Source organism: Condylura cristata, unplaced genomic scaffold, assembly GCF_000260355.1.
Source record: "Condylura cristata isolate star-nosed mole 26May11 unplaced genomic scaffold, ConCri1.0 scaffold00020, whole genome shotgun sequence".
Lineage (NCBI taxonomy): Eukaryota > Metazoa > Chordata > Mammalia > Eulipotyphla > Talpidae > Condylura > Condylura cristata.
Genome location: NW_004567121.1, coordinates 1458842 through 1482193, shown reverse-complemented (window position 1 = coordinate 1482193; position 23352 = coordinate 1458842). Strand labels below are relative to the sequence as shown.

General features: G+C 46.3%; 1 long non-coding RNA gene across 3 annotated transcripts in view; it reads right to left on the bottom strand.

Moving 5' to 3' along the window:
- LOC105853892 overlaps positions 1 to 23136 on the bottom strand; it is a 126771-nt gene extending 103635 nt beyond the window's left edge. For 2 of the 3 annotated variants that reach the window (XR_001145650.1, XR_001145649.1), the window contains exon 1: positions 22794 to 23136. This is a non-coding gene — a long non-coding RNA (uncharacterized LOC105853892). The remainder of the gene's footprint in view (positions 1 to 22793) is intronic. The other variant, XR_001145648.1, reaches the window with a different exon arrangement.
- Positions 23137 to 23352: the final 216 nt, after the last annotated feature.

Sequence of the window (23352 nt, the reverse complement as noted above, 5' to 3'; positions counted from 1 at the left end):
CAGCGGGCGGGTCAGGAGAGGTCTGCCACACATGTGGTCTCCTCCGGGGCAGGGGAGAATCGAACTCATGCGGAAGTGGCTTTAGCTTCTCAGTGCTGTGCTTTAACCCACTGCGCCACCAGGGAGGGCCCATAAATAAATAAATCTTTAAAAAAAAAAGTTTCGATAAACAAATTGGCTCCATGACAACTGGAATTTTCCAGCCATTAGAGATCACTTTGTATCTATCATTGAAGGGGACAGCACAATGTTAAGAATTATAAGAGGTTACATACATGAGAGGATCTGTGGGTCTTCTGTAATTTTGAAGGGGAGTCTAGGAAAGGAAAAATAACTCTGTGAAATACTATAAAAGTATAGAAGAGTAAAAAGAATGATATAGCTGACACTTGCCTTGTACCTACTTGGTATCAAACTCTGTTAAAGTTTGCATTTGACACTGGCCACAGTTTCTAAAATATTTGTTCTCATTTACTTCCACATTACATACAGACAAAGATGTTGAGATTTTGGGATGCAGATTGAACTGTCCAAACTTACATCATTAGTAAGTGGTGGATTTGTTAAAATCCTGGTGTGTAGGACTTCAGTGACAAAAGAATCAGCACTTCGTAGGGAACAGGGCAAGTGCATTTTGCATTAAGAGCATAAAAATGGGAGGAAAAGTCTAGGAGAGAGACCTGAGTTGTCTCTTCTGGTCTTTGCCTTAGTTAATTCTTATATGTCTAGAACATGTGGGAGAAATTAAGGGCAGAAAAATTACAAAGTAAAATAAACAAAACCCACAAATCCTGGGCAGAATTTAGGCTGAAAGCATCACCAAAGACAACCAGTCCTTTGGAGGATAATCACATACAATTTGAACTTGAAATATCTATGGGGAAAAAATCATGGACGGCAAGCCAGATGGAAGTCCTCCTGTGATTGGGAAAGAATTTCACCAAAAGCAGGAATTTCTACCTGCAAGAAAGAAGCTGTGCTCAGAAAATCACTAGGTGACCATGAAAAGAATCAAAACTGGCCAACAGCCTGGTCATTCCAGGATCTGCCCTCTTTCAGAGGGCTAGCATGTTAAGCCATTATCAGGACTTACAGACACTTATCTCAGGAATAGAGGGTCCAACCCAGAAAACTAGGATCCCACAGCCCAAGAATCATATCTCACTTACTTGCAATAAACAATGGGTCAAATTTGTAGAGATGAACTTCTATTTGGACCCAGAAAGAGAAATGACACACCTGTTAGCAGAATTCTGAGTTTTCGTAGCCATCAGCATTTAAGCGCAAAGGCAGCAATGAAGAACGTGAATTGAATGTATTTTGTATTTGTGATCAAACGTGAGGATGTTAACTGACCACATACTTTAACTACCTGCGTAATTTATCCATAATGGAGATAAAGACATGGAAGTGAGTCTTCTAACTGCATTACTGAAAATAAACTGTCATAGGCTGAACTGTGTTCCACCAAAATTTTTATGTTGAAGACCTAATCTTCAGTTCTACTGAAGAGGATGAATATGGAAAGAGGACCTCTTAATAGATAATTAGAGTAAAATGTCCCATGGATGAGCCATGATCCAATATGACTGTCCCTATACCAAGAAATTAGGACACAGACAAGACACAGACACATAGGAAATACCAAGAACACAAGAAGGTGTTCATCTGCAAACCAAGGCGAGAGACCCCACAGAAACCAAACTTACCAACACCTTGATCTTGGAATTCTAGCCTGTAGAACTATAAGCAAATAAATTCCTGCTGTTGAAGTGATTGAGTGTTTTGTTATGACAGCCCAAGCAAACTAATGCACATTTCAAAACGACTTTGCTTTTTCTACTTGGTTACAAACAGCTGCAAAATGTCCAGGTCTGATATCTCCTGGGCCATCAGACACAATTGAGGCAGCCCCAGCCAGCAAGCACTCAGAAAACCCTCAACCTACATGATCTCAACCAACATATGAACTTTGATTTCACAAAACTTAGTAATGTCCTCCCCATGGAATTTTCAGTAATAAGAAAAATGGTGCAAAGCCAAGATTTCAATATCAACAACACAGAAGTCTACACATACACTCACACCACAGTTAGCTCAGGGTAATTGAGGAGAGAAGCAAATGAATTCATAGTTAGTGTGATGACAAGATATAATGGTGGAAAAAGTGCCCAACATCACAAAAGGAAATCCCAGGTTGCATATGAAGAATATCCCAGATGGACTTGGCCTTTTAAAAACAAGAGAATTTTCTGCTATCTGGAACCAGCAAAATCCACTGCTCACTGAACTGTCTGTTCTGGAATCAGATAAATTTGCACGCTAAAGTTGTTAATGACAGGCTACATAGATAATTCAAATAAATCATATGGTTGGGAAGTCACAGTTTCTGCAGTTTACGGTTCAGTTTTCAAGCTCTTCTTCTGGAATAACTTTGGGGATATATAATACATTTTATAAATGCTTAATAGAGTAGCAAATTCTGTGTGAGAGATTTTAGAAACTATCAGGTGATATGAACCAGGTTGGGGGCTGGCTGGGTCTATGAGGGTCCTCGCTGTAACTTCAATATGGGTTCTGAGAATAATCAGCACCATTACTCCCACAAGAGAAATTTCAGAATGTTTTGAGCAATGTCAGTTTTGGCAGAAATGTCATTTCAGAGGGATTTTCTCATTTGCATATTTATGAGGGCCCATTTTCATTTGCATATTTCTTTCTTAATGGCTTGATGGAAATAAACTCATCTTTTCTACTTACTTTTGCACCTCTATCTCTATGCATTCATTCATTCATTCACCAGCCAAATGACACGACACCCCCCCACCCCATGCACAGCCTGAACTTGCATGGGCCTTCACATGCCAGCCTCCTCGCAACCCCACAACCTGTCACCACCACCGCTTACCCAAATCCACCGGCCTGAACCAGGCACTGCCTCCCTTGCTAGCACTGTGAGGCCCAACTAGGAACTTTAGATTATCCCCAGCTGAACCCCCAAACCCCACCCTCCAACCCTCAGCATTTCCTCTTCCTCCCTCTGGCCTCACTGCTTAGGTCTTTCTTCTTCTAGGCTGTAAGTCCTTCCCCCAGGACACTCTTCTGCCTCATCACTGAATCCTTATCAGATCTCATTACTTCCTTATTGCATTGAAGAAATATTTTTAGTATAATTTGGTGCTCTTTATAATGTTGACTGTATCATGTGTGCCTTTCTAAGTATTAAATCAGTCTGTCATTCACTGAGGAGGGATTAAAATTTCACAGGAGACATATCTGCATATGGGACACACGAGGACATATTCACACATGCACAAGATAAGATAGCAAGATGAGCGTTTACAGAGAACAGCAACCGATTGGATTTTTTCCAGAGATGGCCCAGAGTTGCTACATTAGATCCAAATATAAAGCCATGGTCTAGAAAATACCATTCTTCAAAAGCTCTGTTTCATGCATAAACATTAAGCCCCAAAGTCTATGACTTCCAAACCACAGGGCTTGTTTGAATTATCTACTTAGTCCTTTATTAACAACTTCAACGTGCAAATTTGTGAGATTCCTAGGCAAGCAGCTCAGTAAGAGGTGGATTTTGATTGTTCCAAATAACAAGAAGTTCCCTTGCTTGAAAAGGGATCCAATTGCAATATGCCCTATTAATTGCCTGTCACCTAATACTCCTAGGATTTAGCCAATGACCAATAATAAATGATGGACCATAAACTAGTAATGATGAAGCAACAGAGGTTTGTCCATTCCTGTGAAAGGGCCTATTTAGGCCTCCTGCTTCACCCAGTTTCTACATGGACAACACAGCCAAAGCGACTGGTCATGCCACACTGGGCAAGAGGGCATATTGCCATGATGCACTCGGCATGCAGGTGTCTCTAGTTGTTACTGGTAACTGCTCACCCTATGCACCCTTGAGGGAAGGGTAGAGGGGTCCTTTAATAATATTCTTAAAACCTGGGTGAGAAACAATACTTCCATCCCATGCCCACTGCTGGTTAGTCCTTCTGCTGACCCATCTGTGCAGACAGATGTTCTGTTCTGAGTGCTAAAAATGTCAGAGATGACAGCTTAGAGTGTCACACCTACATCAGCTCTGCGAGCTGACACTTCTGTCTTGATCATGGCTTTTGGTTATCCCTCTGCTGCCCTGACATGTTCTGAGTCTAGCCCTTCCTGGACACCAGTTTCTGTGTGGACGGTGCCTTCCAATATCTCCAGTATGCTTCACTTCAGTTCTTCCCACCAAGCTGATTCATTCATCATCTTATCTTCTGCTCAAAAAGGTTCAAGCAACACACACACGCACCCCAAACATGCTGCCTGCAGGTGATCAAACTTTAAGAAACTGCCCAGCTGGCCACTCCCCCACAGGCCCTGTGGTGATGTGCCCTAGCCATGCCACTTCTCTCACACAGGGATCGTTTCCATGTTTCTTTCTTTTTGGGGGGCGGTACAGGCCAGAGGCACAGGGGCAGTGAGAGGCTTCACCAGAGACTGGTTGGGGAGCAGAACAGGCCGACTGACAAAGTACACTGCTGAGGGAAGCAGTGGGCGGGTCAGGAGAGGTCTGCCACGCCATGTGGTCACCTCCGGGGTGGGCATGGGACTCATGCTGAAGTGGCTTTAGCTTCTTAGTGCTGTGCTTTAACCCACTGCGCCACCAAGATGGGCCCATTTTCCATGTTTTAATTTCAATCCAAACGTCACTTATCTTTCAGCCAACACTACATATTCCTTCTGACCTTCTGTAACTTTCACGCTTTGTCCCAAGTTGCGTTCTTTAGAATTCTGGTCCCATGAAATGCTCCAAAGACAGATTCCGCCACCTTTGACATTTAACATACACCACCACACCATTGTGGTGATTCACAAAGCATGCTTCAGGTATTTACAAAGCAATGCCAAGGGTTCTGAAAAGGGACCTGCCGTTCAGAGAGCAAAGGTTCCTCTTGAATTATCCTGGACTTCTCCTCTCTATATTCGACTCTAGAGTCTTTGGGGGTATAGCATCCATTATTTCTTATTTCTGCCCCTGTCCCTGATAACCCTAACCTCCAGTGCTTTCTTCATGGGCATAGCCCAAGAACAGCCAACCCACAGGTGGCGGCCTGACCATGAAAACAGCAGAGAGGAAGTTCTCTCAAAGTTTCTGCTTCCTATGGAGGCAACTACATTTGAATGTCTTGTATGTTTCATTTCATAAAGTACCAGATTCCAAGGACCCTGTTGCAGGGTTGTTTGTAGTGAGTTCTCCATGAAATCCAAACAGAGGCTCACATGAGAGCATAGGCCTTGGGAATTTGGATGGGAAAGTGGAGTGGCATCATGGCCCTGGTGCTTTCTTTATAACTGAGAAGCAATATACCCCTTCAGAAGTGGGAGGGTGCCTGAGCCTAGTGTCTAGATAATAATAGGAATCCCCAAGTGCCCCCACCCCCCAAGCTTCCCACTAAGATGGGCCTCAACTTGACAGCATGCAGTGGGGTAGTGAGAGAAGAATTGGGAAAGCTGAGTGATTCCTTCATCCCGGGATTGGTGGAACCATTGTAAACAGCTCCCCCAGAGCCCTGGACTCTTATTCTGTGGACCTTAGGTGAGTGTCTGCGTGAGGGCTGAGCCTGCATTAGTAGACTGAGGCCTGCTGCCTGCTGCCTTCTCTCCCTGTGGGTCCTTCTAGTACAGAGAACACAGGCCAAGTGCAGTCAGTGATGTGGCTGGAAGTTCTTTAATGAGGATGGAATTTCACTGTAAATTCCCTCCCTACTCTTTCATTCCATCGTTGCTTTTGGGCCACATTTCATAAATCAGGATCTGCTGTTACATAAACCAGTAGTCAACAGTCCAAGTCACGAAAGGCAGCTATTTGGCCTCCCTCTGGCTCCGCCTTCAGGCTGGGGCTCTGTGGTGCAGTGTGCTAGAGGACCGTGAGCAAGCCCTGGGCTCCCAGGCAAGAAACGGGCCCCTTGCAGACACCCAGGCCAGGCGACAGGACACACGAGGCCTAGTGCAATACTGGCGTGCACAGCCCTGTATTCAAAGACCATTAAGGATTTCAAGACAGCAATGTGAGAGCATTAAACTAAGGATGGGCTTTCTGGATCATCAGACCCGGGAGACTGGCCCAACCCATATCTGCAATGGACCCAGAAGGGAGAATGCCAAGGACTCAGTGCCACCCTAAAAGCCCCACAGTAGGGGCAAGACAGACACCACAGCATCCTGGAAAGACATCTTTGAAAAGGGTCTCCCTGGCTGGCCATGCCCAGATTTCACCCTCTTGAACTTTTATGAGATTTGAGACCTCCCCTCTCCCCAGCTCACCTCCCACAGGAGTGGGATCCCACTCCTGCCTGTAAACTGAATCCATTTTTGCTCATTGGTATGTCTCTTTTGTTTTGGGGCACCAGAAAAATTAAGCTTGTTTTTCACCTGGGCTATGTTTACTTTTCACACTTCAGGTCAAAGTTTTCTATACACACTCAACTTGATTCTCCCAGCACCCAGCAGCTCCCTGGGACCTGGCCAGCATCCAACATGAGCATCTGCCATTTTGGGAGCAGCTCCCACCCCCTGATGAATTCATTTATTCCAAACTTCTCAGGTATCACTGACCTCTCCCCTCTGCGGTGACCTGCAATTTCCCCACCATGTTCTTTGCCAGTTTGCCCTTCCCCCCCCCCCCATTATCTGCCTCTGACCTCTTCCTGTTTCTCATTCTGTAACAGCTCTGAGTTTCCCTCCATCCCTTACCCTAAGTCACAAGGATGTCTGAGAGACAGAAAGGTTACCTCACTGCACTCAACTCCACTCCAACCACAATTACCTATTTTATCCCTTCCAAGTCCTCCGACACAAAACTTTAAAACTTAACATCTATTTTTAGTAGACAGGAGTGGACTGTTTATTAAAAACTGTTAGGAAAAAATTTTTTGTCCATTTGGAGAAAAATTAGATTCCCTATTTCAAATATAAATGAAAATAAATCCATATGTGTGTGTACATGGACTTATTTTTATATACAAATAACATGAGAATATTTTTGTAATCTAAAGATAGGAGTAAACTTTCTAAGGAAGTCAAAAACTAGGTGTCAGGAAAATAACAAGAAACTAGACTACATCAAAATGAAATACTTCTCTAAAATAAAAGCCACAGTAAATAGAGTAAAAAGTAAAACAAGAGACTGGAAGAAATCATTTGCACATGTATCAAATGTTTAAAATCCAGAATATTTGAACAGCTCTCACAGAACAACTAAGAGGTGAAAAAGGAAGGCAGAAGGCAGAGGGAGAGAGAGGGGAGCCTCAGAGAGAGAGAAAGAAAAAGAAAAAGAAAAAGAGGAAGGAAGAAAAGTAAAGACAATATTAGTAGGGACATTTATAAAAGAGCAATTACTAGGCCAATGACTTCCCTTTAAACAACTCCCCCAGAGCAATCTGCTAGTTTATATATTTGTTTGTAAAAGTCATTATGTCTGAAGGCTAGATTTAAGCCTTTACATTTAGTGCTTAGTTACAATTTTTTGGGTTTATGTCATAAAACTCTTCAGCAGGGGGAACAAATGTTAAATACACCCCTAAGTTCAGAGTCCTTCAGAGAGAGACAGGTTGCAAGGTAACCACACACACACAAAATAATAAACCTATCAGAGAGAGACAGGTTGCAAGGTAACCACACACACATAAAATAGAGGCAAAAGATGCTAGGTGGACTGTCCTAAACTGAAAGGAAGACGCAGCAGACCTCTCCTGACCCTACCGCTGCTCCCCTCAGCAGTGTACTTCGTCGTTGATCTGCCTGTTTTGCTCCCCGCTCTGTCTCAGCTGAATCCTCTCACCACCCTGCACCTCTGGCCTGTACCCCAGCTCTGTATGCAGAAATAAATAAATCTTTAAAAATAAAAAATAAATTGAAAGGAAGATTAATAAAGTTAGAAATTACTTATGCAGTTACTAGCTATATGCAGGAGAAACAACTAGAAAGAAACACGCTGAATAGGAAGGGCAGGTTGCTCCAGCAGAGGGAAGCTGGTGCGTAGTGTTTCATCCTAGTCTTTCCCAAAGTCATGGCAGCTGTGAGGCTGGGGGGCCACCCTCCTGAGTCCCAGCAGTGCCCTGTCTCTGCCTGAGGCAATCACAGAGCACCGCTAGCTCAGGACACTTAACCACCCACAGACATAAAATCTTTCCTGCAGTTTTTGCTTTGTCTTAACTAATGCCCTCAACTTTACAATAAAAGAATCTTTTAAAAATTCTAAGGCTGGCACTCTTAGCAAACTGCAGTGGCTAGGGACTTCAGATTTGGATATGTCCCCTGCCCAGCCACAAGGGCATCCCGGCCAGGGCCCATCTGGCCAGGGCCTGAATGCCTCTGGCGGCCTCTCCCAGCTCACAAAGTGGGCAAGGCTCTGACCCCTCTCCCCCAACCCACTCCCTGCGTGAATTACAGCAGCGCTGGCTGGCTGGGGCTGTTCATGTGGGCGCTCGCCCCACCGCCAGCCGCCAATTTTTTTTTTTTTTTTCAGAGTGTGGGCTCCTCCCCTCTGACTTTGAAGTCAAGGTTTCACTCTCTTCACGAATACTCATTGCTGAAGGCTACCCTCACTACTAAAATAACTTTCCATGAAATGCTCTGAAAGTGGCTGCTTGACTGTAAATGCTATTATATTATAAGAAATGCCTGAGTCGGTGTGTGGTTACGTCTTGTGTAACTGACTCCACCAGGTTTTCGAGGTGAAAATTGCTCATTTTTGTCATTTCCAAAACCTGACATTCTTTCACTATAATGTGGCAATTTCTCAGTTCTTTAAACTATTTTTTTCTTTAAGTTCTCATGAATTGACGGTTCCTGTTTTTCTAAACTGCTTGTCGAATGCATGTTTGTATTAGGCTTATAGTTACTATCGTTCAATAACTAAGAATTGGGATGAAAAGTCCCCCAAGAAAACATGACTTTCTGACCCCTCAGAGATCTCTCTGTCTTCTTTCTGTACACTGTTCTTGGAGCGAAATGGGTACCATGTTCCAGGGGAGGGGGAGAAAGAAGCAGGCGAACGACAATGTGGGTGACAGCTCCGATTGTTGGGTGAGGTTCTCTGTGTGAAGTCAGCCTGGACTCCCACTCCCTGGGCGACCACGGCACTGAGCCTGAGAGGGCCCCCGCCTGGGGAAACCCTCTGCTCTCACAGGAGCCCACACAGAAAGATGAAGATGGTCTTTCCTTTATTTTTACCTTAAGGTGAAGACCAAATTTCCATTTTGGGGGCCCTCCCTGATGACACAATGGGTTGGAATGCAGCACTGCAAAGTTGTGAAGTTGCCTCGGGGTGAGTTCAATTCCCGGCCCAGGAGTGACCCACTTGGCACAGCAGCAGACCTCTCCTGACCCGGCCGCTGCTCCCCTCAGCAGTGTACTTCGTCTGTCAGCCTGTTCTGCTCCCTACTCAGTCTCTGGTGAATCCTCTCACTGCCCCCCCCACCGCACCTCTGGCCTGTACCCCAGTTCTGTATGTATAAATTTAAAAATCTAAAAAATTTTTTTTTCCATTTTTAACTTGCATTTCTGCAGTTAAGGAAAAGTCCAAACGAACGAGAGCATTTTATTCACTTAAGTAAAAATGATTCCCTGCCTATAGGCTGCTGGCTCAACTGTTGTCAGCAGAGGCCTCTAGGGTGACTAGTAGATGCTGAGCTGGACCTGGGGCTCAGCAGTTGCTTGGGAAGCCACTGCCAGCCCTGGTAGGGATGCACCCTACTAATGCCCTAAGGCGCAAAGTACAATAAAGTAAGTGGCTTAAACCACAGAAATTTATTCTCATATTTCTGGAGGCTGGAAACCTGAGACCAGGCACCAGGGGTGGTCGGGGTGTCCCTGTAAGGCACCAGGGAGGGATCTGTTTCAGGCCTCTCTTCTAGCTTCTGGGTAGGGGTTTGATCGTGACAGTTCAGGCCTAATCTTCATGAGATGCTCATTTCATGTACAAGTCCCTTTTGAGAACACCACTGTACTGGAATAAGGGAACAAACACCCTATTCCAATGCGGCCTCATCTTAACTAAATACATCTGTGATGACCCTATTTCAAAATGAAATCTCCTTATAAGATATTGTGGAGCAGGGGTGAGGGCAAGACTGCACTATATGAATTTGGGGGAGACACAATTCAACTCATAAGACATGCAGAGGCCCTAAATGATGACTCACAAAGTCTGGTCTCCTACACACTTTTTGTCATTTCTTCCACTAGTTGCTTCCCTCAAACTCATTCTCCTGAAAGTAGTCTGCCTTCTTACTAAACACAGGCCCTTTGCCTTCTTGTCTTCTTTCCTCCACCCGCCATGTGTCATCATCTTTGCTAAGAAGTCAAACAAATGGCTTTTAAAGTGTAGAAATCAATACTGCTCAAAAGCTTGCTGCTAATTACCTGGGTCCCGCTCAGGAAGTGCCCCTCAGGGAAGCCTGCTCTCTAAGCCTGGCCTCTCAGGAGGTTGGCAAGTGTCAGCAGAGATATTCAGCCTCCCTGCACCTCTGTAACGTCTTCTGTCCCTTCACCCCTCTCGGCCCTGGGACTACTGTGAGGACACAGTCTGCTGAGACGCTGGCTGTGGCAGTGGGCCAAGCTGCCTGCTTAGCTGGAACTCTGGCTCCCCCACTTGTTGGCTATGTGGCCTCAAACTCTTTCCTCTCTGAAGAATGGGGATCCTCTGTTAGGGTGATTCAGTGAGTTAAAATGTGACACACCTAAGAACAGTGTCTGACCCAGAGTCAATGCTTGTGAAAAGTCAGCCATGGCTACCTAAGGTGACTCTCTCTGCTTCAGCCAGAACATTGCATAGCAGAGGTCTTTTTTTTTTTTTTTTTTTTAAAGATTTATTTATTTGTGCATACAGAACTGGGGTACAGGCCAGAGGCTCAGGGGCGGTGAGAGGCTTCACCAGAGACAGAGTGGGGAACAGAACAGGCAGATCCACGAAGTACACTGCTGAGGGGAGCAGCGGGCGGGTCAGGAGAGGTCTGCCACACCATGTGGTCACCTCCGGGGCAGGCGGGAATCGAACTCATGCGGAAGCGGCTTTAGATTCTCAGTGCTGTGGTTTAACCCGCTGCGCCACCAGGGAGGGCCAGCAGAGGTCTTTTAAAAAGAAGTCTTAGATGAATTCTTTTGGGCGCTCAGTTTCCATTGTTTCAGCCATCTGTTTTGTAAATACAATTTGGTGTTAAGTGACCTTGGGGGGATCCTCAGGGAGCCCAAGGGGTCTGAGCCCCTGCTCTCATCCTGGCCGGCCACCTTCCTCCAAACTCCAGCACCTGAGAGAGGCTTACAGTATAGGCCCGGCTGATGACTGCTTGCCCCTCTGACCCCTGGGGCTTTGTGGGTAAGTGGAGCCCAGCCAGAGGCCTTAAGAAGAACACCCTGTCCCCATGGCTCAGGAGGCCTGGGTAAGTGGAGGGCCCACCCAGGGACACAACAGAAGGAAACTCACTGACCCCACTTGAATCCAGAGCTTCAGTGGCCAGAAGCTAATTGCTGTTCTTGGATCATGCCAGCCAATTCTTTTGAAAAGACAAAAGTGGTTTAAAAGCAAAGTGTATCTGGGATGTCTTGCTGGAAAATAGGGAGGAAAAGAAAAAGGTCCACTCTTTGCTTTTAGTTGAACAAAGAAACTCTGGGCAGATACCTATGAAACCTAAAAAAAAGAAAGGGCTATGGGGGGTAGTCGCTGGAACAGGGTGGGAGCCCAGGTAGGCTACACTCGACACCTTTTGATAGAGTTTCACTTTTGAACCTTAGACAAACAAGGAAATTAAAGCTTGAAACTCTTCCTCATTCACCATATTTTCAGATTAAAAGAGCCTTTCGTGATGCTCATCTCAAGAGATGCTAAAAATCATTGACTGAAGACAGCACCACTTGTGACAAAAGTCACTTTGTGGGTGCTCACCTGAGCATGCCCATGCCGGAGGGGCTCCTCATGACAAACCACATTGCTTCTGGAAGCTTCCCTGAGGCCATGGGAGGACAGCTTTGGCAAGGGCCACAGGGAGAGGGTGTCCTGTTTTGGAAATAATTTACGTGAATGATCCTAAAAGGCTTGAATTTCGACATGGCCCTGGAAAGACAGAATTCAGTGATGTCTAATGTTCGGTTTACTGGAGATTCATAGTGTTTAGATAAGACTGGGGTTTCCAGCAATGCCTTGAACTATGCAGTTTTTCTCTTAAAATCTTGAGTTGGCTCATCTGCAACATGGACTAGTTGTGTCCACCCCTCCGGGATGTGGGGGGTCAGAGCTTATAGATGTAAAGCCAGCACTCCCCTGGCGCACTGAAGGCTCCCTGTCACCTGAGTTTCTCCATCCACTACTACTGCCAGAAGGACCTTTTTAAACTTACCTGACCCAGTTTAAGTGTGTGCCCAAGCTCCTCTAGTCCTGCTCAGATATAAATTAAACCTCTGACCTGAGAACCCAGCAGTGCCACTTCTACCAGTAGGACCTTAGTAATTACCAATGTTCTTTTGAGACTGGGACTCCCTATTTTCTAAAATAGGAGGAATCTCCATTTTAATAAGACATTCCTCACCTGCCACTGACTATTCATTTTCACAGAAAGTGGTAGAAATTAGATTTGAAGGGTTCCAGTGACTTTGGCAGCAGGTGAGGAGAGGATCGACCGAGAAGGTGCTGCTTATGCCTGTGGAGAGCCATGGGTGCTGCTGAGTGTGCCCTCGCCAGTGACAGCTCCTGTTCCATCCCAGTGTCCCTGAGATGGACTCAGCCAGTGAGCCCAGAGCAGGGGGCACCCAGTTGGGTGGGCGAGACTGCTGGGAGGTTCACTTTCTCACCCAGCACCTTTTGCATGCAGTCACAGCTCACACTGCTGGGTGGCAGTCTGTACTCACTCTGGGCCTCACCTCTCCCTTCTGCAGAGCTTAATCTGAGCAGGCACTTCTGGGGACTTCAAAGGGACCGCTGCACAGAGACAACCACTGGTCTGTCGGTCGGGCCGGCTTGGTGGCGCCAACTTGAAAGGCATATCTGAAGCGAATCAAATATATTCAGCCCACAAACTGAGGATGTAACTATGTACGAACTAAAAACAGCTATCACCGGCAGACAAAAAGCCTTCAAAAGCTCTAGATGTTGAAGGTCACCTACAACAAATGTCTCATTGATGGCTGCCCAACGGTTAACTAGCACTGCCTAAACAGCTCTCAGCTTCAGGATGGGGGAAGACAAAGCAGGAGAGGAGGTGACTACCCACGAGAAGTCTGCCGAGCACCCAGCTGATCGCTACCTGTCTGCGTGTCAATGGATCACATCACACACTTGACTGTACAAAATGTTTCACTGTCCTCTCATCCGCATCCGTGGAACCTGTGAACAAGGTGAGGCATTCACACCTGGAGAGGGTCCCTAGCATGACAGGTGCTGCCAACCTTGAAGTCGCCCCCCGGTGGAGGACCACAGGAGTCTGCTCTGCCCCATGCTCACCAAAGGCTTTTGGTGAAGACAACAAGGGGATTCTCTCCAACTTGCAGATAACATAAGGCCATGTCTTTTGTAACAAGAGAATGAATTGCCCCAATCTGGATCTAGGGATAACGTGAAGTTCTAGTTAGGTTTAAAAAAAAATATCAAAACCAAACCAAAGAGTCAGCGCTTGAAATGTCAAGTGTGGGAGCTGTGGCACCTGCCAGATGACCGTGAGAACAGTTGGGTCAGGTAGACCAGAGTCAAGTCTGCCCTACAGCTCGCCCCTGCTGTCTATCAAGAGCCACAGGGAAAAGGAAGAATGTGAACATAAGAGCTGAGATCTAGGCCTTTGGAAGAGCTCTGAAGAAGCTTGTGTTGTAATTCAGCAGTTTTTGGGATAGAATAATTGCTCAATGAATGATAATGAATGTGTCAGGTTATGACCACAATCATGACCATGGTTCTGACCGAGTGGCTCCAGGGCGAAAGGAGAAAATGCCAGAAAATAGGCCTTGATGATTTATGGAACCACTTCTCAGTTCACTTAACAGTGACGGCTAGGCTGTCTTTAGAAGGAAGGACAGGGCTTAAGAGTCGACTTGATGGGCCCTCCCTGGTGGCACAGCGGGTTAAAGCACTGCACTAAGAAGCTTAAGCCACTTCCGCATGAGTTCTATCCCTGCCTGCCCCGGAGGAGATCCACATGGCACGGCAGACCTCTCCTGACCCGCCCGCTGCTCCCCTCAGCAGTGTACTTTGTCTATCTGCCTGTTCTGCTCCCCACTCTGTCTCTGGTGAATCCTCTCACCCTCCGCATCTCTGGCCTGTACCCCAGTTCTGTATGAATAAATAAATAAATCTTTAAAAAAAAAAAGAATTGACTTGATGACCACCGAAGGGTCTCACAGAGAGGGGCTTCTATGGTGGATCATGCCCTTCAAACCCAGAACATTCCTGATGCAAATCGAACAGTCCTTGTGATGATGATGAGTCCAAGTTGGGTTACTGAGCACCACCCTGCAGGTCGCCTCATCTATCTACAGGATCAGAGAGGTTCAGTGACGTTCTCGTGGCCACACAGTTTACACAGAGAGCAAGATTCTATTCCAGCTGCCCTACTCATATGAAAACACAAGGCAACACACAGATGTGCAAACCTAGTCCCCTCAGATCTCTACTCAAATGTCTTCTCATGAGACAGGCTATCTGAGATCACCCTAGAGCCACACAGCAGCCTCCTCACAACCACCTTAGCTTGTCACCTGCCTGCACAGGTCACAGTGAACATTCGTTAGACAATGAATGAATACACAAAGGAATGAACAACTGAATCTCTTTCTCCTAACTGTCTAGGGAGCCACTGCTCCTTCTGAGCCTTGAGAAAGAAAGTGTGGAGGCGGGATTACAGGGCTCCTGGATACTAAAGTTGAAGTGTCTGGAGTGGAGATCCTGGCCCCGAGAAAGGCTACTCAGAGCTGGAATAAATGGCAAAACGTCATCGATTCCAATAATAATAGCTAATAGAATTGGCCACCTACCATGCACAATGTATTCCTTAGCATTTCTCATGTAGTAACTCCTCACATCCTCAAAACAACTTTCGGTGGTAAAATTCCCATCTGACATCAGGAAGCCAAGGCTAGTGGGCACTGGGTAAGCTGATATACAGTGACTGGCTACTGAGCTGAGGCTCAGCTCCTCAGGTGACACCATGGCCTTGCCAGCAACAGGCAGTAGGTGCTGGAAACTAGAGCATGCAGCTCTGTGCCTGGGGCAGTGGGCGGTAGCAAACTCCTGGAACCTGGGGGGTGGCAGGCTGTCTCAGCTTTAACCCCACAGTGCCAAGCTGCAGCTATGCTCACCCAGGGCAGGCCTGGCCTGGGCTGTTGCCTCTTAGCCAGTCCAGTTCACCGGCCCACTGTTTGTGCTTCCAGACCAAACTAGAAGCTAGTTGATGACTGACGCTAGTGGACTGCTTCTTTATTAAAAAGCCAAAAGCCACACTTATGGAATTGTAGGAACTCAATGACAAGGAGTCATCCTGAGCTTTCATTATTCCAATCTAATTTGTCCTGGAGTGGCTTTATACAAACAAAACAAGGATGTCTGTCCCCAAACAGGAAAGATCATAATCAAATTAACACAAGCCAGACAATCTGGCTATGTGCTTCTCACTGAAGCTCTTCACTCCCAAGAAACTGTCAAAACAACTGGCAGAAATATCCTGCCAGGTGTTGCCCTGGGACTTTTTCTGGACAGGCCCATAGCTTGGGTATTTGTGGCCCCAGAGAAGTGCTTGAGGTTTGATCCCTAGGTCCCCCAGAGATAGATACAGTGAGGCTAGGACACCCTCCTGCCTGGCCTGCAGCTCCTGGGTCAGGGGCTCACCATCTTGGCAGGGGCCCCTACCCTCTGAGACTGACCATGAGCCATGCAGCTCTGAGACACTCAGTTCAGCAGCTTCCCCCCAATTTCTCCATCCTGCCTCAGGGTGACAGTTCGATTTTCAAAACCACCCAGAGTAAGAAACTGGGCCCCAGATCTGTGCTGTACAATAAGGTAAGTGCTAGACACATGTGACAATGTACAGTTAAATTTCACTTATTTGAAATCGAAGAAAAATGTCAGCTCACTCCCCTGTCACACTAGTGCTCTGTGGTCACATGGGCTGTGGCTATATGTCAGACAGCCCAGATTGCGAACATCTCCATCATCACAGAAAGTTCTTTTGGACAGTCCTGCTCCAGGGAGTTTGGGAAGACACAAGAAGAAGCCACGGGAGTCCCACAGGCCCTGGAGAGTGTTCTTGCCTCTTCTCTATTGCTGCTCTTCCTTGTCCCCCACCCCAAGCTAGTAGAGGCCGATAGAGGTCCACAGGATGCACGAGGGCACATGGAGGGGACCCTCACTGGGGCCACTTCGGAGACTGGCTCACCCCATGGCCGTGGGGGTAGAGACACTTTCCTGTGAGAGCTATGGTCAGGGAGGACAGCTGTGGCAGTGCCTGAGTAGCTCTGGAGCCCCACCCATGTTGAGACGTAATAATCATGGGGACCACCTCAGACAGCAAAGCACCCCCCCTGTTTTCTGGCACCACATAACCTTAAGATTACAGCCTTAGAATAACTGAGATGGGAAGAGGCACCAAATGAAGTAACAGTGAACTATTATGTATTAAAAAAAAAAAAAAGATTGCAATATTAGGAGGCTTAGGGCAAGGATCCCTGGTAATGACAGAATCCAAGTTTCCCTCTAGCCAGGTTGGGGGAGTAAAGACTGGGTGACTTAGAGTAGATTTAATGTAAATTAGACATTCAAAGAATAAAGGCATATTGCATTTTTGATACCTTAGCAATGTAGACTGAAGTTCCTATCCACTAAACAAATCAATTGGAGTAGAGCAGTTGGAGAGGGAATGATGGAAATGAAATAAAAATTGGCACGGGATCGACAAATCTGCTCTGAAAATCCTTTCATCATTGCCAAAGCCATCGTGAATGCTGTGGCTGATGGGGCCCATCAGCAACCCAGGGGAAACCCAATGGCCTGCCACCACCCACAGTCCAGAGTCACCCCTCCAAGGACTGGCCCACACTCTCCACGATGGGACCTTCTGTGGGTGCTCTCGCCCACCCCTAGGTTTGACTTCTGCATGGAGCTCAGAGTAGAGAGAACTGGGCCAATAATACTCTTAAGATGCTTTAGTTCATTTCAAAACCAGAAGAAGAACATAAGTATAATGAAAAGAAGAGTGTGCTTTTACAATAGTAATGTTTCTTCCAGAGAAAGGTGACAATCCTGTAGGCAGGGGGTACAGCAGGAGGTAAGGGACCCTTTACCTCACCAGCCAGCCTCTTGGGACACTCAGGCCCAGGATGATGGTCTGATGTTACTGGGCTTATGACTCTTTAACCAGAAAGACAGAAATAGGAGAGCTCTTGTCTGCCTGTTGGGCTCTAAATCCTGGGCCAAAGATGCAGAGTGATGGGTTTAAAACCAAGTTCTTCAGTTTTCTAACAGTGGCCTTAGACATCCCTCTTAAGAAGACATACCTCTTTCCAACTCTACTCCAATTGATTTGTTTAGTGGATAGGAACTTCAGTCTACATTGCTAAGCTTATAAAATGCAATATGCCTTTATTCTTCGAATGTCTAATTTACATTAAATCTACTCTAAGTCACCCAGCCTTTACTCCCCCAACCTGGCTAGATTCTGGATTCTGTCATTACCGGGGATCCTTGTCCTAAGCCTCCTAAGATTGCAAACTTTTTTTTTTTTAAAGACATACCCCAATTTCCTCCTCTACACAATTGAGGTGATGATAGAATTTGCCCACAGTTCTGTGAGTACTAAGGGAGGCACTGAGTGTGGGTCTGGAACATTATTTCTTTGGGTTAATGATAAATATTCACTAAATGCATGGTTAAAAAGAAATCCTATTTACAGAATACAAAAACTAAACCGGTGATTTTTGTCCCTTGGAATGACTTCTTCCAAGTTTAAAAACCTTAAAGTCACCTTGTGTATCTCCTGATGCCTCCAGGGAAAGGAATGTGGTTCATTTCACAAAGTAAACCTTGGTCACAGTGGAGCTAAGGGACTTGTGCCCTAGCCACGCACAGGGCTCTGAGTGCTACAAAATGTAAATCGAGTTGTCTTCAGGGGCACTGTGCTATGGAGTTGCTCGTTGCCTATCTAGCATCCATGTTCTTCTACTTCTTTTGTATCAATGGCAACTTCCATGTTGTCAGGGACCCAATGGAAAAAAAACTGCATTACCCAGGCTTCTCTACAGACGTAACCAATGAAAGACATAGGCTAAAAGGAATTAGCTAGGGATTCTAAGAAGTTCTTCCAAGAAGTCTGATATCTAGGATGCTCAAAGTTTTGCCCCACCCCCACCCACCCACTTCCTCTCTTTCCCTTGTGTGGAATGCAGCTAAGACAGCTGGAACTCCAGCAGCCTTTTTGGAGCCTTTAAGAGAACTTTGAGGAAAGAAGTCAATGCTAAGGATGGCAGAATAGCAAGATGGGAAACTGGCTGTCCATTGACCTCTGCTCTGGGTAGCCTGCCTCCTGTCTTTTTAGTTTTGCAAAAGGGTAGGGTAGTCACAAGCACTAAAAACACTGTTGGCTATTGTCTGCTTCTTGCCTGAGCTCTGTGGGCTAACCAGAAGTGCCCCGTAACAGTGAGGAACCCAGTCCCTGCCCAGCAGCCCAGGGCCAAGCACATGACTATGAATGCCCAGGCCACAGTACTGTGGGTGAGAGGATCCTCTGAGTTATGGAACAAATGGAAAGCAAGAAAGGCCCCCCAAACTTGTCACCATGTACTGTGACAAAGTGTAGCCAGCATTCACATCCCAAGCCTGAATTCCCAGAAAGGAGACACACACTACACACATACCATGAGCTGACAGGGCAGCACCACATGGGTAAGCTGAGCAAAGGGGCACATTTGCTGCCACTTTGGGGGCAGCAAATGTGAGTGTGGAGGTTTGACTTCTGAGGCATGGTCTTAGTTATCTCCAAAATTGGCAAAGAAAGGGCATGTTTGTTCAGCCTAGTTTTAAGAGTATCTTACTTAATATTTTCAGTATGAGTCAGCTCCATGAACTGTAATGATTTTCAAATAATTTCAGAATGTAGAAGCTGACTGTAGCTGGCTTTAGACAGGAAGTGTGAGTACAGAGCCAGCTGCTTCCACCCTGGGGGCAGATCTGAGCTAGTGGTCCTGAATTTTCTGTTTTATGGCCTCAGCCCGATGGATTACCTGCAGAACCTCCTGGTCCCCCGCTCTGCCTGACTTTCATCTCCTAATGGAGGTGAGAGGCTCGCCTGTCTCTGATGCCCTCTATGAAGCAACTGCTCTGCCTGATACACCTGCTGTGAATCCTGGACCTCAAGTGAGTCAAGTAGCCGGCCGTCCTTCCTGTCTTTCAGGGCGGTATGTATGTGTGTTGGGAGGGAAGGAGTTCGAGGTAATGCCCACAAAGTTACTGGTGTTTGGGACTGTCCTACAATGAGGACTTTGACTGGCGTTGAAAAGCATGATGATAGTGCTAGTGTCCGTGACATCTGGAACCTCAGATTTTCCTGGGGAGGAAAAGAAATCTTTCCCACTGAGCTAATCAAGATGCGTAGAACAAGAACATGCCATGTAATTAATGACAGAGAGGATCTCACTTCAGGAGCCTGCGACCTTATTCCCTGTGGATACCCCCAGGACAGAGGGTCCAGGTAGAGATAGAAAGGTACCTGTCTTTCTGCACTGGTGAGTGTGTACTAAAGAGTCATTGAGTCTCATAATCTGTGTGCTAATCATCATCACCTATCTTTACAAAAATTCACCAGGCTGGTGCCATTATATCCACATTTCACCATGAGGAAGGTTAGTTGCCCAACACAAGGGTGAATTCACCATAAAGTCACAGGTTTTAGGGACACACCTATTAGGTACCCTGGAAGCTTCTTTGCAGGAGGAAAGGGGAGCCCAGGGAGGGTGGTGCAGGAGGGCTAGAGCATGGGAGACAAGGTTAACTCATGTAGGCATGAAGTAGAAGTCATAGGCCTGGAAGTGCCATGGCAACAGGGAACTGGGAAACTTCTAGATGTCATCAAGTCACCAGCATTTTCTTTTTGCAGTACATGCCCTTTAAAAATAGCTGCTCAATTTCTCTTATAGAAGGCTTCCCTCCTTATCCACTGCTCACACCCACAATTAGACTCAGCGCCTTTATACTGTTGGGAAAGTAAGACTAAGCAGCAAATCATAATAATTAATGCTCTATTTTCAGACAGATCCATGGCCTTATTTCTAGCCTTTTAAAATAACTCTTTCTCCTGATTACAAAAGTAATAATATCCATTCATCACAGGCTTCTTTCTCATAGGATGTGAGTCCTAGCAGCATCTGTACTGTATGAAAGAATACAATCAATATCTAGGATGAAATCAGCCTCCTCAAAAACACTTCTTAACAGCCCTAAAAGACACAGGCCTGGGAAGAAACGGGTCTGTTAGTTGGCATTTTTTTCAAAATGGGGACAAGAGAAAGTTCTGGTGTACATGAGCCGCAGGGCACCATCTAGGACCTTCCCCATGGATGACTTCTTCCCTCTATGAAAGTGGCATTTTTGTGAGTCTCATAATCTGTGTGCTAATCATCATCACCTATCTTTACAAAAATTCACCAGGCTGGTGCCATTATATCCACATTTCACCATGAGGAAGGTTAGTTGCCCAACACAAGGGTGAATTCACCATAAAGTCACAGGTTTTAGGGACACACCTATTAGGTACCCTGGAAGCTTCTTTTCAGGAGGAAAGGGGAGCCCAGGGAGGGTGGTGCAGGAGGGCTAGAGCGTGGTGAGTGACTGGCCTGGTCTCCTGCCGTGGAAACCCCCATAACTACCTTGGGAGGCTTTAGAGTTAAGCTTTGCCTGCTTGTGACTCTCAGTCTTGGAATAACCATTGACTGTGTTAGAATCTCAAATCTTGCTTGAAAGTCATGGTGCAAAGTCAAGAGAAGCCAAGTGCTTCAGAGGCCAGGCGAGAAAAGCAGCCTGGAGAAAACATAGGTGGGATGGGTCCCATCTGTGTCCAGACCCTCCTGTAAACACTGGGTGGATGCTAACTCTGTAAGCACCAAACCCCCCCCCCCATTCCCACCCCAGCAGTCCCTTGGGCCCCTGAGCTTGACTTCTGTGTGTCCCCTCTAAGTGTGCTAGCACAGAGCTGCTGGGTCTGTGATGGGAAAACACAGGACCGCGCCCAAGGTTACCTAACTCCACAAAATAAATCCTGGACATGCCTATAGAATTTGATGGAGAGGCTCAAACAACATTGCATTTTGTCCTTGAACCACAACCATAATTTAAAAAAAATTATTTTCTCAACATTTCTTTCATTACATAGATAAGAAGAGTTTGGTGCAAGGGATTCTTCATGGAATCCTATTTTTCGATTTTAAGCTCACAATCTTCCTCCACAATGTGTCACCTGCAGACATGGTTTCAAAGCTCTTGCTGTGATGGCCTCTTCCATTCCATCCCTCAGCACCTGTGACATCACGGACACTAGAGGCAGCCTCAGCCCGGCCACCCTAGTCCTTCAGAAACACTGGATTTCTCTTGTAATGAACCCTATGCCCAATCAGTTCCATCAAGACAGAACTTAGAAATGATCAACATCAGCCAATGGACATGGCCTGGCACAGCCCCCCGACCCCAGCAAAGGGGCCTCTCAGTCCACATCTAGGAGCTGGCACCAAAGCTGGGGAGGGAGCCCCCGACACAGGGGAGGTGTCCAAAGGTCACTGTCACCGAAGGCCATAGTCAAAGCCTCCTAGAGAGGCATCCCGCCCCCGTGCTATGCTGGGGGGCAATATGCTCTTCTCTCCTCCAATTTTAGAAATCAGGTGCTGACTCATTAGTAACCCAGGAAGCCCACGCACTCAAATGACTATACTGAAAAAGCTCCCTGTCATGCCCTGCTTACTGATGTGCAGTTTTTTAAGCAAATTCGAAAATTGTTTATCATAAGGTATTTATGACATTTTAACCGTTTCATTTACAGTAACTAGAACGACATTTTTTTTTAAAAAAAAGTTTCCTGTATTTTAGTTAACAGTAAAGCGAAGCTTCATCAGAATAGCAACAGTCAAGCTCAGGTCAAAGCCCAAGGAGCTCAGCTGCTCCATGCTTATCCCTAGCCTCAGTCCCCAGCATCTTTTCTTGCTGATTTTACTACAGTTGTGACTTCCAGTGTTTAAGGAAAGGGAAAAGACATAGATAAACTTCTAGAATCACTCATGAGCCTTGAGAAAGGGAAGCCAAAATTCTGCCTCTCTATTATAATTCTTTCACTAAAAGTGGACAGCTCAGACCACGCGGCCAGAAATTGCTCACAGGCTTTTTCCTCCACCTCAGAGAAGCGGAAGCTGGCCCAACTTCAGCACCCTGGGTTAGCACAAATTCACCCTACTTCCATCTCTGAACTTCACTTTGTCTCCAGACGGGAGGCTCAAACAGCTTGTTTCCTGTCAAACACCACTCTCCCTTCCAAGGCAACATAACACACAGTGAGCATGTAGTCTCTCAATGAACGACTGAGAAACTCCTTCCAGACAATCAGACTGAAATCCAGGAGCTACAGGGGAGGGGCAGCAAAGCCCCTTTTCTAAAAGGACGGATCCTCACTATCTGAGCCAAACGCCGAGTCTGCTCCAGGACTCAAGCATGTCAGCCCAGCGGAGCCTGAGGCAAACTGCTGAGATGACAGTGAAAATGACAGAAACCTACTCACCGGGGAGAAGCTGAAGGCTGCACGGTCCAGGAACTGTGCTGTGAAGTCGGACACTGACTCAGGCACGGCTCGCCTGGAGCATCAGCTGGAGACTTAAAAAGCAACAGTCACCCCGTCACTAATTTCCCTCCATTCCCAATGATGTCCACACAACTGAGACCAAGAAAAAAAAAAACTAGAAGGGGGAAAAGGCGCACACCTCAGTCTTCATTCTCATTGGGACAAGATGACTCATGCTGACTCACAACCACCACTTCCTCTCCCGACATTCTCTTCATACTTGCGAGCTGGGCTGGTCCTGTTCCCAGGGTCTCTGCAGCTCTTCCTGGAAGAACAGCGTCCGGACCCTGGCAGAGAGACCCAAACACTGACCTCACATGTAGTCCAGGGATCGCCCACACAGGGGATATGCTTTATTTAGGAGATCTGAGACATTCTGGGGGGGAAAACATGCATCTTGTGTGCATTTGAATTTCAAATATATACAGAAATGTTGTAAAGCTCCTCCATGAAATGCTTATTTTTTTTTTTTAAGGCACTTTGGAGAAGAGAGTAGACT